We start from the raw sequence: 15,065 nt of genomic DNA on the forward strand, positions 1-15,065 counted from the left end.
TTTTATACCCTCCGTAAGTGGTGACAGTTCCCAAATGCACCTGGTGCTGAAAACGACATCTGCGCAGTGCCTGGTGACCATCTTGTTGCACATCACCGATGACATCAGCTACAGTTCCCAGCGGCACAAAGCCATACTAATGTACAAAGTCCCAACCGGGTGTTCCCTCACAACCCTCCCGATCGTTTTCGCTAGCTCGTGTATAGAAGGGCTGGGTGATTACACACAGAACACGCTTATACTTCAGGAGGGGAAGTGGTGGGGACAGGATATACTTCCGTGTTGGCGGCCATATTATTGGACCATTTTTGCTGGATTTGGCTCTGATTCGTCCCCCCGCTTTGGATTTGGATTTGTAAAAACCTGAGTGACCAATTTTGGATTTGGATTTTCCACAAAAATTTTAAAAAAAAAAGCTAAAATCACATAATTTGGGCTCTTTTTTGTTTCTAGAGTACTATTAACCTCAATAACATTAAATTTCCAGTCATTTACAGAGCAGCACAACAGACACCGCAGTTTCAAGCACATTTATGAAACATTGCCACACAAAGCAGTTGCAGAAATGAAGAGTCACAGTGCTTGTATACACAGAGGGCTAAGGCCCAAGGAGTTATGGTGCTTGTATACACAGAGGGCTATGGCCCAAGGAGTCACAGCGCTTGTATACACAGTGGGCTACGGCCCAAGGAGTCACAGTGCTTGCATACAGTTACACAGAGGGCTACGGCCCATGGAGTCACAGTGCTCATATACAATTACACAGAGGGCTACAACCCAAGGAGTCATGGTGCTTGTAAACACAGAGGGCCAAGGCCCAAGGAGCTACGGTGCTTGTATACACAGTGGGCTACTGCCTGCAGTCACTGTACTTGTATACAGGACCTGATTCAGACCTGCTCACTAAGCTGCGGCCGCTCACACTGACCGATAGTCATCCGTCTGCACATGTGTATAATTCGCAATGCACGTGCACAAGCCAGTCTTAGCGATGGGGATCGTGCGCTCGTAGTACACATACTGCCTGCTACTTTGAGTGACAGAATGTGCCATTTGTGGGTGGTAACAGGGGAATGTGCTTGTGAATGGGGGAGTGGATGTTTGAACGTAGGCGTGTCTGACCATCAGAACGTAGTTTAATGGGTGTACATAATTAGCAAAGTAGCACCATTGAACACGTAACTTGGTTGTTTTAGAGCCTGAACTGCTCGCAGTGCTTGCAAGAGGGTAGAGTCAACCACAAGCGCTGCAATTGCTTCCTATGGTCCTCGATGTGCCAATGTTTTAAGACACTTCCTGGAGATGACGTGCGCTAGTGGGCGTCTAAATACACGCTAATGGGCATCTACATTGACAAAGTGAATGCTCGCCAAGACATAGTGGGCGTGCTTATGCCTTGCCGAGCGAGCGGCTGCCTTGACGTCACTTTGCAAAATTTAAATACGCTGGGAGCGAGCAGCTGCAATTTGCGAACGGGTCTGAATGAGCTCCACAGTACACAGTGGGGTACAACACAAGGTTTTTAATTACTTTTATTAAAAATTTACTTTTTTAAACTTTTTTTTTTTACTTTTGTTGTGTTAACTTGTCACAGTACTTATGTGCTATGAACACGCAGTGAGCAATAGCCCAAGGAGTCAAAGTTCTTGTATACACAGTGGGCTTCGGCCAGAAGAGTCACGGCCATGCTTACCGACATTCCTGGGCAGCTTTCCAAAAGCAGCAGGAGGGGACCTGCTGCTCTCCTCTTTGGGGGCGGGGCCAGGTGATAGACAGCATTAGGCCCCACCCCTTTACATAAACGCAGGTCCGTGAGGGGGCGGGGCTAAATGACGAACTCTTGTGAGAATCCGATGTCGTGAGGATGACATTCGGCTTCGAAGTGGGATCCGAGTCAGGTGGGAACACCCAAGCAGCAGCTCGGGTGGACACGGATCCCCTGTGTTCGGAGCAGTTCGGATTCCACAGAATCCGAACCGTTCATCCCTAGATAAGATATAGGGCCTAATTCAGACCCTCACACTAGATGCGGCCACTCGCTCCCAGCGTATGGAAATTCAGCTAAGTGACGTCAAGGCAGGCGATTGCACGGCAAGACAAAAGCACGCCCACTATGTCTTGGTGAGCGATCACTGTGTTTATAGACGCCCACCAGCCTGTCTTTAGCCGTTAACTAGCAAACGTCATCTCCAGGAAGAATATACAACCATCGGTACTTCGGGTTCCATCGGATCTGACTGCAGCACTTGCGGTTGACTGTACCCTACCGCAAGCACTGCGAGCACTTCAGTGTATAATCCAACCAGGTGACTTGTACTATGACGCTGCCTGATAATTATGCATGCCTCTGAAACGGTGTTGAAATACTTTGGCAAACCTGCGTTCGCAACTCCACTCCCCCGTTACTACTGGCCTGCCCCTGTTACTACCCACAAATGGCCTCTCCTGTCACTCATTCCAGTGGGCTGTCTTTGCTTGGCGAGCGAGCGCTTCCCAATCGCTCAAACTAGTTTGCGCACTGCAATGCATACGCATATGCAATTGCACAACATCGGCCACGTACGAGCGTTCGGCTGCTTGAGAGAGGGCCTCAATCAGGCCCATAGTTTTATAGCAGCGGCCATCTTCTTGGTAGTCTTGGTGACTTAGAGGTTATAAAATTGTCCATGTTTCGACAGAAAAAATGCATTATATACATAGAAAAATACATACATAAATAAAAGAGGGCTAGCCAACACAATCCATACTAAACAAATGTCACTATAAGTAAATATTGCAAAGGGGATGATTTAACTCTTAAAATCCTTCATCCCAGATGGCAACCATTTTGTTGGTGTCACAAACTGCATATAACTATAATGTAGGCAAATATAAATAGAAATAGGTATACCTGAGTGTAAAACACAGTGAAAATAAAACCTGATAAGAGAGATTTACAAGCATGTGTGTATAGACATACATTAATAATATCTCTTAAAACATAAACCGTATAAAAGAATAAAATCAACATAAGGATAAAAAGTATGGCCAAAGGATACATGGCCTATGCAGAGTCAAGAAACAGTCAAGTGCTACCCAAAAAAAAAAAAAAAAATGTGTATATATATATATATATATATATATATATATATATATATATATACACACACACACATACATACACATATACGTGGCAGCACAGTGTGTTATTCTTTTTTTATTCATAAAAAATTTTTTGTGACACTGTAGGTCATTGATACCGCAGTGTAGTATTTAAAATTGGTACAAATTACGTGTGTGCTGTACCCCACTTCATTTGTGTTTGTTGATATGGAGAACGATCAGTTGAGAGAAGAGCAGGAACCAAGTACTAGTGCTGGAGCTGCTGCCAGTGCCACCAGTCATGACAATACTAGTCCATCTACATCATCTACTAAAGCCGATGCCCAAGAGCATACAGGGCTTAAGTCAGGGCATCTAAAATCAAGAACCAATCTTTTACAGTGGTAAAGAAAAAAACATTAAAGGGAAAGTTAACTGCAGAAAGACATAAAATTGGCAATATGCCTTTCACCACACGAAGTGGCAAGGAAAGGCTAAGGCCTTGGCTTTTATTTATGACTGATGGTTCTGCCTCCCATGATGAAAGCACAAGGGAACATGCCAACATAGAAATTGAGGATGCTTCTGTGGAAGTGCACCAGGATGAGCAGGATATTTGTGTAGCTGACGCTAATAAGGATGTTGATGAGGATGTTGATTGTGTAAATGAGGCACCAGTGGACGAAACAGTTGCTGCCCATGATAAGGAAAAGCCCATTGTCATGCCTGTGTTGAATTATTTCTACCCAAATCTGGACAATTGTCAAGGCCATCTGTACCCTTTGTAAAGCCAGAGTAAGTAGAGGTAGAAACCTTAACCATCTAGGAATCTATCCTTGTTACATCATCTGCAGCGCATCCATCCAAAAAGTTTTTTAAAATTCAGAAACTTTGGCTAAAAAGTACAAACAAGCAGTGCAGCTTCAGCTAGCTGCCTTCCCTAGATCAAAGCACCTGCCATCTTCACCACCAATACCTTCACCAACAATATCAATCATGAAGCGATTGGCTTGTTTTGGCACCTTCAAAACAAGCTACCAATTGTCAGCTGACATTGCTGGCAATGATCTCTATATGCACAAAGTTGCTTTACAGAGGCAAGATGTTGTCGCCATCATCATGCAATTCCTCACCCCCATCAGTGTGTACATCATCTTTACACAATATTAATTAGTCCCCGCTGGAATCCACCATTACTAATGCCTCAGTAATTTTTGGATGTAATTGGCATAAAATTTGTAATTAATTTTGATGTACATATTCTTTTGCACACTTTGAGGAAGTAGTATCCTACTCCGATCATTGACAAGGTTCCTGGATGTGCTGAAAACTCTTTCTGAGTACACACTGGAGGGTGAGCAGCTCAAGTAAAGCAAAGCCAGTTTGTGCAAGGGCTTCCAAATTGCCTTTTTTTCCTACCAGTAGGTAATAGTACTGTCTGACATGCCTATTTGGATGCTATCATTAAAAAATGTTAAATAGTCATCAACCATTCTTTGAATGGTGACCATATCAGATGGAGTCATGGTAGAGGTTTCAATAATTGTAGGCAATTCCTTTAGACTCAACCAAATGTCATAACTTGGTTGTGTTGACTCATCTGCATCACCTGGGGGTCTTTTGGGAAAGTTTAGTTTTTCTCAGCAGATGCACTTGCTGGAGAAACTGAAGGAGAAGCCATTGCTGCATCACATGCCACTTGAGCTGAAATTTGCTTAACAACAGCTCTTTGCATCTCTTCAAATCTGTGGGCCTGATTCAGAGCCGCTCGGTATTTGCGAGCTCACGCTCTGAATCAGGGCGGGGAGTATTTCATTTTTTTTTTTCTGTCCACTCGCTAAGCTGTAGGTGCCCACCCACAGCTAGTGCAAGCGGGCAGGAGATGGTCATGATTATCGTGACCATCGGCATTGCGAGGAGACCCTAAGGTAGGGTCACAGCACTCACAAATGCCGAGTGGACTTCCAGCTCTAATAGAGCCAGAAGTCCACTACTGACATCACGAGTGATGTCAGTAGGGACGCCCACGTACAGCAGGCATTCCTTCGGGAACGCCTCCATTTGTTCAGCCACCCTCCCTACCCGCCTACAAAATGGGGCGAGCTGTCGATCAACATCATCAGCTGCCCTGTTTTGCTGCGAGCTCCGGAGCGAGTGAAGGTTTCACTCGCTATGGGGCTCACGCATGCACACAGGGCCACCATTGACCCGCTTGCGAGCGGGTCTGAATCAGCCCCTGTGTCCATTAGGAAGAAAGATACAATGTATGACTTAAGCCTTAAATCTTGTGTTTGCTCTGATCAGCTTGTACACATATCTGTGGTTAAGTGGACAGTGGCTACAACAGCATTTTGGAAGCCACTAATTAAGTTTTTTTTAATGTCCTTGTACAGGTTGGGAATTGCTTTTCTAGTGAAGTGGAATCTAGATGGGATTTGGTAGTGGGGACACAGGACCTCAATTAACTGTCTAAAATCCACTGCATTATTGGTGGATATTGGACGCACATCTAATACCAGTATAGATGTTATGGCGTCAGTGATCTGCTATGCAACTGGTTGATTGCAATGGGGGGCAAGTATGAAAGCAAAGCATTGTTTAACAGTCAATTGTTTTTTAAAGTACTACTAGTTATCTTCCTGGTCCCCTTCTGGGATGAAAATCCACTCCCAGCAGCAGCAAGCATAGTGCTCAAGGATTATTCGGGAGCAATGACTTATGCGAATGATTTAAATATTTTTTATAAATGCCTCTCCTCCTCCCTCATAAATTTACTTTGGAATAAAAAAATTTTATTAAATTGACTACTAATCAAATCTTCCTTTCCCTGCTTTCAACTACATACATAATCCAACTCCCTCAGGCCTCTTGAATAATAAAAACATGTATTTCCTGATGTATCATGTTGGAAGTTGAACCACCACTGCTGCTGCAATCTTTGACATGCGGTTGCTGAATGCCAAAAATGTCCAGAAATGTTTATGGCCACAGACAGCATCTCCTGCATGTTCCTTTCATTTTTAAAAAAATATTCTGAACCACCAAGTTGATTTTGTGGGCAAAAAATGGGAAATATATTTTTCAACCATGCTCTCCCCTCTTCCAACTCCCTCAGGCCTCATGAATAATAAAAACATTTGTTTCCTTATGTGCCATTTTGGAAGTTGAACCGCCTCGTGTTTGTGCCGTCCACTGCTGTCGCTTTGCTTAGTCAGCCAGCTAGCTTGGTGCAAATGTTGGGCCTAAACTGGATGAAAACAATATTGTGAGCTGTGAGGTGGTCACAATTGACCATGTTAGTATTATTAACCGCATGTTATTGGGGTTAATAATACTATAGGAACAAAAAAAATAAATTATGTGTGATTTTAGCAGTTTTATAAATTTTTGAAAAGAAATACAGATCCAACACCAAAACAGGCAAGAGCGGTTCTTGCAAAACCAATCCAGATCCATAGCACATAGGAGACACAGGGCCTGATTCAGAGCCGGACGCTCTGACCAGAGCGCTCGCTCTGAATCAGGGCCGGCCTACCTTAAATTTGTGCGGCCTCCTGGCCACTCGCATAGCTGTGGGTGACCACCCACAGCTTATGCTAGCGTCCATGATGATGGTTGCGGTGGTCTAGACCATCTCGACCATCGGGCATGCGACGAGACCCTTGCAGTAGGGTCTCGTTGCCGCAAGCCCTGGAGTGATTTTGGCTCTATCAGAGCCAAAATCACTCCCACTGACATCACTAGTGATGTCAGTGGGGCCGGACCCAAACGGTAGGCGTTCCCATGGGAACGCCTCCGTCTGGGCAGCCACGCCCCCGGCACGCCCACCAAAGGGGGCGTGCTGTCAATCACCATCGACAGCACGCCCCCTTTGGTGCGAGACCCTGAGCGACGGCTTCCCCGTCGCTCGCCGGGTCTCGCACATGCGCACGACGGAGCAGCCTCCGTCATGCGCATGCGCATTTGGGTACCATCGACCTGCTTGCGAATGTCCCGCGCTCACGAGCGGGTCTGAATGAGACCCACAGATCCAAAACCAAAACACGGGGGATCAGAGCACATCCCTAATCTATTTATTTTCTTTATTACCAGTTATTTATATAGCGCACACATATTCTGCAGCACTTTACAGAGTCCCTTTCCCAGTGGAGCTTACAATCTATATTCCCTACCACATGCACACACACATACACACTAGGGGTAATTTTGTTAGGAGCCAATTAACCTACCAGTATATTTTTGAAATGTGGGAGGAAACCGGAGCACCTGGAGGAAACCCACGCAAGCACAGAGAGAATATACAAACTCCACACAGTTAGGGCTGTATTGGGTATCGAACCCACTACCTCAGTGCTGTGAGGCTGTAATGCTAACCATTACATCATTTGTGCTGCCCTAATATTAACCCTATGTATATGGAATATTGTTACTTTCCTGTACAGAGGATAACAGTTCAGTCAAAAACTTAGTTGGTGGGCCAGTGTGTGAGCTTTCATTCTGAACAACCCACATACCATGGAGTAGAGATTCCCTTCATATTCTGCAGGGATTTAAGATACATTGACAAAAAGAGTGATCAGAGAAATGATCACCCAAACTCCTAAGAAAATCATCTGAATCTCCACAAGAAACTAGGAATTTGTTTTACACAAGTTTGTAGATAATAATCAAAACAATTGGGCAATAGGTTGTAAAAGTGAGCCACAAGAGGAACTGATTGGTTGCTTCCAGTGGTGACACCATAGAATTATGTTATTAGGTCATGTGTGTATTATCAGCAAATTGGTAAGTCCCTTGTCAAAAATTCACAAGTGAGTCTATCAATCCAGCCACTTTCGAATGCTCTAGTAATCACATAATTAATCTTTATTTTTGTAGAAACATTAGAATACAGTAAGCAGAGACCCCATTGTACAGAAGAGATAGAATAGAGGAGGGGCAGAAGAGGAGAAATAAAAGGGAGAGAGAAGAAAGAAGGGATAAAAGGAAATGGGGTAGAGAGGGAGAAACTAAGGTGGGGAAGAGAGACAGACATAGGACTGGTGGCAGAAAAAGAGAGGAGGGTGAAAGTGGATGGGGACGAGATAAGAGAAAGTGAGATATGGGGAATACAGGTAGGTGTGTGGGTGTGTGTTTGTGTGTATGTGTGTTAGAGGTGGAAATAGAGCTATAACAGTCCTGGCAACACCAGGCAGAACATACACACAACAAGCTCTCTGGCACTAAATGTATATGCATTCGCGGCACGTCATCTCCCTGTTGCAATCCAATAAAAATGAACAATAACAAGATTGTAGGAGCAGCAGCTGCACTCAGGAAATGATCACCGTCTCAGATAAGTACTTAGCATGAGAGAAACTCATGTTTCAATGTTTGCACAGTTTCATGAGGAATTGTGACCCCAATGAAAATGTGTGAACATTGAAATGTTAGTTTCTTAATGGTAATTATCTGGGAAATATGGAAATCACCTAGGCAATGCATTGACCCTCTTTTCTTTTTAAATGGACCCTAATTATCTTACCCCTGAAAGTAAACTACCGTACTCTCTATGTTCTAAGTTAGTGGTTTTCAACTCCTGTCCTCTGATCCTCCCACTAGGTCATGTCAGGGGCAAATGTAGGCTTTCTATATAGGGAGAGCATGCATGACTATTCCAACGATAGGCTATGGCACTTAACATGCGCTGGCCGCCTCCAGCCTCCTATTCCTGTGCGATGCAACATGCACTATTGTTTCACTTTGTTTACTACATGTAGTTTGCCTTCCACGCTGCCTTGCAGGGAACTGTCCAGTAGGGCTGAATCAGAATTCCATCTCCACTTTATTTCATTTTCTGACTACTTTCTCCCATGTAATTAATTTTCTCACTCATCTGTAGTTCATTTCCTACCCTCCTTGTCCCTGGTAGCTGATTTACCATCCTCTTTAGGCTCATCACCCTCTATTGCAATTATTTGTCATTATAGAGCCTAATTATTATTAGGAAATAGGCCCAATTAATTATCATTCATTAACACTGTATCACAGCAATTTATACAGTATGCTTGGACAGTAGTTACAATTAGAGGCTATCCTGGCTATTTACTTGGTACTGAAGCGATGGTTACTGCTGTCACCTCACTGCCTTTTCTTACTTTGTACACATTCAAAAGCATATGGAGGCATTCACCTCTGCAAGATGCCTCCATATTCCTTTGAAGACAGGGTTAAGCAATGTGGCATGTTTTTCAGAGCTTGATCAATAGGATCAGACCGCAGCCAGTGGCAAACGCAGGATTTCTAGAGGGGGGTTTCCAAATGCTTGATTTTAGAGTGAGTGTGGCCAGTCCATGAGGAGGGCATAATTAGCAGTTAAGCAGCTTTAATATTCGTCATACAAAGTATATTGTGTGTCAAAATTCCAGCATATACAGGACCAGCAATCACAGTATGCCATTAGGTGTGGCAGTAGGTCCATCCTGCCTGAGATCAATGTTTTTATTTTAAATGTGGGCACCACTCCAAGAACATGCATATTACTATTTCTATTGTGGTAATGGTGTGGGCTGGGGAGGGGGGTTTCCAGGCAGATGGAATGCCCCCTGCATTTGCCTATGGCAGTAACTATTGAGTATAATGGGGATTTGTGGTCTGCAACATGAAGTATCCCTTTGCATTCATCTATTGTTTTACTATATTGTCCACATGATTTTAAGCAAAAAAGGAGCATTGTGATACAGAATTATTTGTTAATACAGTATTATATGCATTGTATCAGATCAATGTGTATATATCTGTTTTTAGTATTATATACACTGATCTTATCATACAGAACTTTATATAATTAAATATATTGAATATATCTATTATACATATACAGTGTTATTTGTGCATTACGTGTAAGATTCAGATAAGTGATCAATACTATTTTGAGACTGATACCTGTACCAATGCTGTCAGACGTGACAGATCTGAGGCTCCTGTTCTTGCAGTGACTACAGGTTGCCTTTCACTCCTTCAATTTCTGAAGGCAGATCGATGAAAAGCCAAGATGTACAAAGGTTGACCCATACTCTATCCTGTACCTCATATTTTATCTCTTTTTCACTCTCTCGCTCTGGTAAAAGCACTCAGAAGCAACAGAGTGCCGTTATGCATGGAATAAGAGAAAAGCAACGTACAGTACACCAGATCCTAAGTTCTCATCTCATGATTCTAACTTACTGCCTCCTAAAAATAGAAGTCCTATTTCCGTATGCTATTTTGTGTTGGCTGCTTGAACTGTAATTCGCTTTAAATGGTTGAGCTCTGTAGATGGAATGCAGCAAATTAAAAATGTTGCTAATGTGAAAATGCATGCACAATTAATTATAATGACCAATGGAAATAATCACATGCATTCCAACTCTAATAGTAGGGTCCCTAGTAATCTTGGAACATATCCTGCAAGCTGGGAGCGAGTAGAGCTAAAGGCACACATCCACTAGATGATTAAATTGAGCGATAACATTATCATTCAATAATCGTTTGAAAATCGTTTGCATATCGTTAAAAAAAATGTCTAAAATGACCAGCGATGCTCGCTTCCGCTGGTCGTGTAGACATCTATCATCAGGCAAATATGTTGTTCAACCTGACGATAATGTCAGGTTCAACAGGTTTGCAGATGATTGATGTGCCTTTACTGAACGACTGCTCGTTCAGTGTAGGCACATCACAGACCGACAAATGACTGCACGATTACAATGTCGTAATCATGCAGTTGTTTACCTGTCTTCTAGTGGATGTGTGCCTTAAAGATCCATACACACGTAAAGATTTTCTGTCCAACCATCCAACTAGTTGATTGCTTGGAATGAAACTCTGGTAAGATACGAAAGCAAATGACAATCAGCAATTTGCTTCCAAATGCAGGAAAATGGACAAAACTTTAAACAAATTGGTTAGATCAAACATTTAACAAACTTGTCTGAACGACCATTTTCATCTGTTTTCTGGCATTTACGGGCAGCACAGATGTGTAATGATTAGCATTACTGCCTCACAGCGCTGAGGTCATGGGTTCGATTCCTACCATGGCTCTACCTGTGTGGAGTTTGTATATTCTCCCTTTGCTTGCATGGGTTTCCTCCGGGTTCTCCGGTTTCCTCCCACACTCCAAAAATATACTGGTAGGTTAATTGGCTCCTAACACAAATTAACCCTAGTGTGTATGTGTGTGCACATGTGATAGGGAACATAGATTGTAACTCCACTGGTGCATGGACTGATGTGAATGGGGAAATACACTGTAAAGCGCTGCAGAATATGTGTGCGCTATATAAATAACTGGTAATAAATAAATAATTTAGGAGCAAATTGCTGATCATCAGTTACTCCCATACCTTACCAGATTTTCAGTCCAACCCAATCAACTAGTTGGACAGAAAATCTTTACGTGTGTATGCACCTTTATAGAGACAAGATGCTGTTCCATTGACAGTGGTGATTTCATTTGGACTTGCACAGATAATCCAAGAGGAGACAATAATTATCACACCTGTTTCAACAGACAGAAATCCTGAAAACTTGACATGTTGGAAATACTTCTGGATTGGAGTTCAAAACCCCTACTCTTAAGGCCGGTACACATTAGATGACGTCTTTAGCGATGTGACCCGGCATTGGCAAGTGGTGGCGGGGGCCATACTGTACTCGGTCCTGATATCTCCCGTCAGACCTGCATGCAGGGCCAATGGAGGATTTCACTGACGACGCTGATCTTTGGCAACATAGCGAGTACACACTAGACAATGTTCTCGATATGTCACTCTGATCCCTCAGACAACATATTGTCTAGTGCAGTGGTTCTCAAACTCGATCCTCAGGACCCCACACAGATCACATTTACCAGATCACCTAGTTACTAGGATTCCCAACCTCGGTCCTCAAGGCACACTAACAGTCATGGTTTTAGTTATATCCATGATTGTGCACAGATGGTTAAATAAAAATAACTGAAGTACTAATTAAGTCACTTGTGCTATGGCTATCCATAAAACCTGGACTGTTAGTGTGCCTTGAGGACCGTAGTTGGGAATCCCTGACCTAGTAGGTGCACAGGTGATTTCATTACTCACTGACACATTTTAAAAGAACCACAGGTGGAGCTAATTATTTCACTTGTGATTCTGTGAGGAGACCTGGAAAACATGCACTGTTTGGGGTCCTGAGGACAGAGTTTGAGAACCTGTGGTCTAGTGTGTACCTAGCATAAGATTATCCTTTTTATTTCACTCACTTTACATTTCAAGTCTCATTTCCATTTCATTTAAAAAGTCAGTTCAGAGAGCTAGCTTTGGCTGGTCACTAATGTGGATATAGACTTATGTCAGATATGCAATCCAAGTATTTGCTTATATAACCACAAAAGTAAACAAGTGTGTAAAAATGTAAAGCAAAAATAAATGAAAATAAAACATAATTAAGAATAGAAACTTACTATTGTGCAAGTTCTCTGTGACTTCTTTATCGCACTAACTCTGCCAAGTGATGTGGAATAAACTCACCTGTTTCACAAGCTTACAGCTCACACCTTTCAGGGCGGGGACATTTAATAACAAGCAAAGAAATCTGATACTGGCACAGCTTAACATATCACAAAGAGTGATTCATTTAAGATCACATTTATATTTCAATTATTTATAGTAACATCCAAAAATTTAACATTTTGTATATCTTAACCCACATATAACATATTATTGACATGTAATAATCATTTTAATTGGTTAATAGAATCATAGAAAAAAGGAGGATACATTATATGAACATGATAATTGAATGAATTGAGCAGAAATACATATATAGACTAAGCATGGATTTGGCTGCTGTACAAGTATTTCAGATGCATGATTATTGTTTTAAGCAGTTAAAAGATGAGATAGCAGTCATAATGCAGCTTGTAAAACAGGTATTTCTGATGAATCCAATGCTGTAGGACCTGGGTCACTAGAGATTATACTTGCCAAGTTGCCATAATATAAAAATGATCTAAATCTAAAGACACATGGTATTACACGTGTGAGTGTGTGTGTGTGTGTGTGTGTGTGTGTGTGTGTGTGTGTGTGTTTGTGTTTAGAATCGCAGCTAAAGTAATAAAGCATTTATAATGACATCTATACAATTATTCAATGTTTGCAATGATAAGCAGATGAAGACTGTGTGTTAATAATGTATACTGTATTTGATATAAGCAAAGAATAGAACATATAATACACTTTAAAAGGTCTCTAAGACAGGAGTTAGGAAAAGGCATGCTTATAAAAGCCAACATTCAAGAGGGGTTAAAAATACATGGAGACTATATCGGTGGAGGGAACAAGTGAAAGGTGAGTAGTTAAGAATATCAACTATTGTGAGTTATCTGACTGTCCAATTCTAATACCTGGAGCAAAATGTAATAGGGTCCAAGTTTTGAAAATGTGCAAGTATAGAGCTATACCCACACATTTTTATTACTCATCCTATGTAATAGGGTGCGAGAACATGCAAACTCACATGTTTTTCACACGCCTGCAACTTACAATGGCAAAACACGCATCCAGATGTTTTACTGTTGTGAGCATAAAACTCGGGCAATGTAATAGAGTGCGAGTGTTTTATTCACACACTATGGGGCATATTCAACTAGGTGCAGAAAGTCTGCGGAAAAGTATCGCCGGTGACATAATTTTGCCAGGTGAAAACTTATCCCGTATTCAATTCCACAGACTTTTCGCTGACGCGGAAAGTCAATGCATTGGAATAGGCGAAAAAGATTCGCCTATGAAAGCTGTCGAAAAAAAGTGCAGAATTGAGGTTTTGGGTGCAAAAATTGGGGGAACCACCCTGCACCCTTGGGACAGCCCCCCAAAGGTAAACTGTATAAAAAAAAAGGTTAAAAAACTGAAGAACACCCCAAAAAGTACTTTCATTTTGTGGGTGAAAAAAAAACAAAGTTGGAGGACAAACTTAAAAGCTAGCGAAATAGGCCCCAGGGGGGTCTCCAAGTATGCCCCAGGTGTTTTTAAGATTGCAGGTGTTTGCGGCAGGTGGATTTTTTTGTTTTTTAAAACTTCACATTAGCAACTTAGAAATATGCTAGCACCCATTTTCATGTACCCCAAATTTGCTGGGACTAGTTATTTTGATGAAAAAATATTGCTAAATGCCATTCTTCTTCACTAATGTAAAGACGCTAAAAACAAGCTTTTGGAGAGAAAAAAAAACAGATTACCTTTATTGGGGTTAGTAGAACGCCCCTATAGTGATCCCCTATGTTAGTGCAGATTTTTTGGGGGGTACAGGGTGTTTTCCCCATTTTTGACAGGGCTTTTCGCAGGTTTCAAATTCACCGGGTGCCGTTTTGAATACAGGGATAAGCGGTGGCTCGCCCGATACTGTTTCGCATGCAAAACCAGCGATGACGGTGAAAAGTCCAGCATGTGAAAAGTCCAGCATGTGAAAAGTCCGGACTTTTCGCACCTAATTGAATACGGGCGTATTACTTCTGAAAATTCCCAAAACAAACAGACCTGCTTCAGGATAGCGAGTCTAGTCTGAGCAGGTCCAAGTTACACAGAAAGATGCACAGATACTGTTACTTACACATAAGGCCATTAACCGAATTACACCAACATACATCTCTTCACTCATCTCAAAATATCTCCCAACCCGACCTCTCCGCTCAGCACCAGAACTGCGTCTCTCATCCCCACGCATTACTTGCTCCCATTTACGGTTACAGGACTTTCTTCGGGCTGCACCCACTCTATGGAATGCCTTACCACACACAATAAGACTTACCTCTACTCTTCAATCCTTCAAGCGTTCCCTGAAAACTCACCTCTTCAGACAAGCTTATCAGATTCCAGAACCGACCACATAACCTTCATAGCTTCCATGTCTTATCACATCCCCTCTCACAGTCCACACATAACCTCACATATTGTCTTTCTTTCACATACTCCTGACATTTTGCCGAC

The 15,065-nt window shown here is 42.3% G+C and overlaps 1 protein-coding gene across 3 annotated transcripts in view; it reads right to left on the reverse strand.

The window, feature by feature from the left end:
* LOC148510712 (N-acetylneuraminylgalactosylglucosyl-glucoside beta-1,4-N- acetylgalactosaminyltransferase 2-like) overlaps nucleotides 1–12,617 on the reverse strand; it is a 301,958-nt gene extending 289,341 nt beyond the window's left edge. For all 3 annotated transcript variants that reach the window (XM_088442515.1, XM_088442514.1, XM_088442517.1), the window contains exon 1: nucleotides 12,545–12,617. The gene's annotated coding sequence lies outside the window, so the exon portion shown is untranslated. The remainder of the gene's footprint in view (nucleotides 1–12,544) is intronic.
* Nucleotides 12,618–15,065: the final 2,448 nt, after the last annotated feature.

Source organism: Taudactylus pleione, unplaced genomic scaffold, assembly GCF_031769625.1.
Source record: "Taudactylus pleione unplaced genomic scaffold, aTauple2 ptg000313l, whole genome shotgun sequence".
NCBI classification, from domain to species: domain Eukaryota; kingdom Metazoa; phylum Chordata; class Amphibia; order Anura; family Myobatrachidae; genus Taudactylus; species Taudactylus pleione.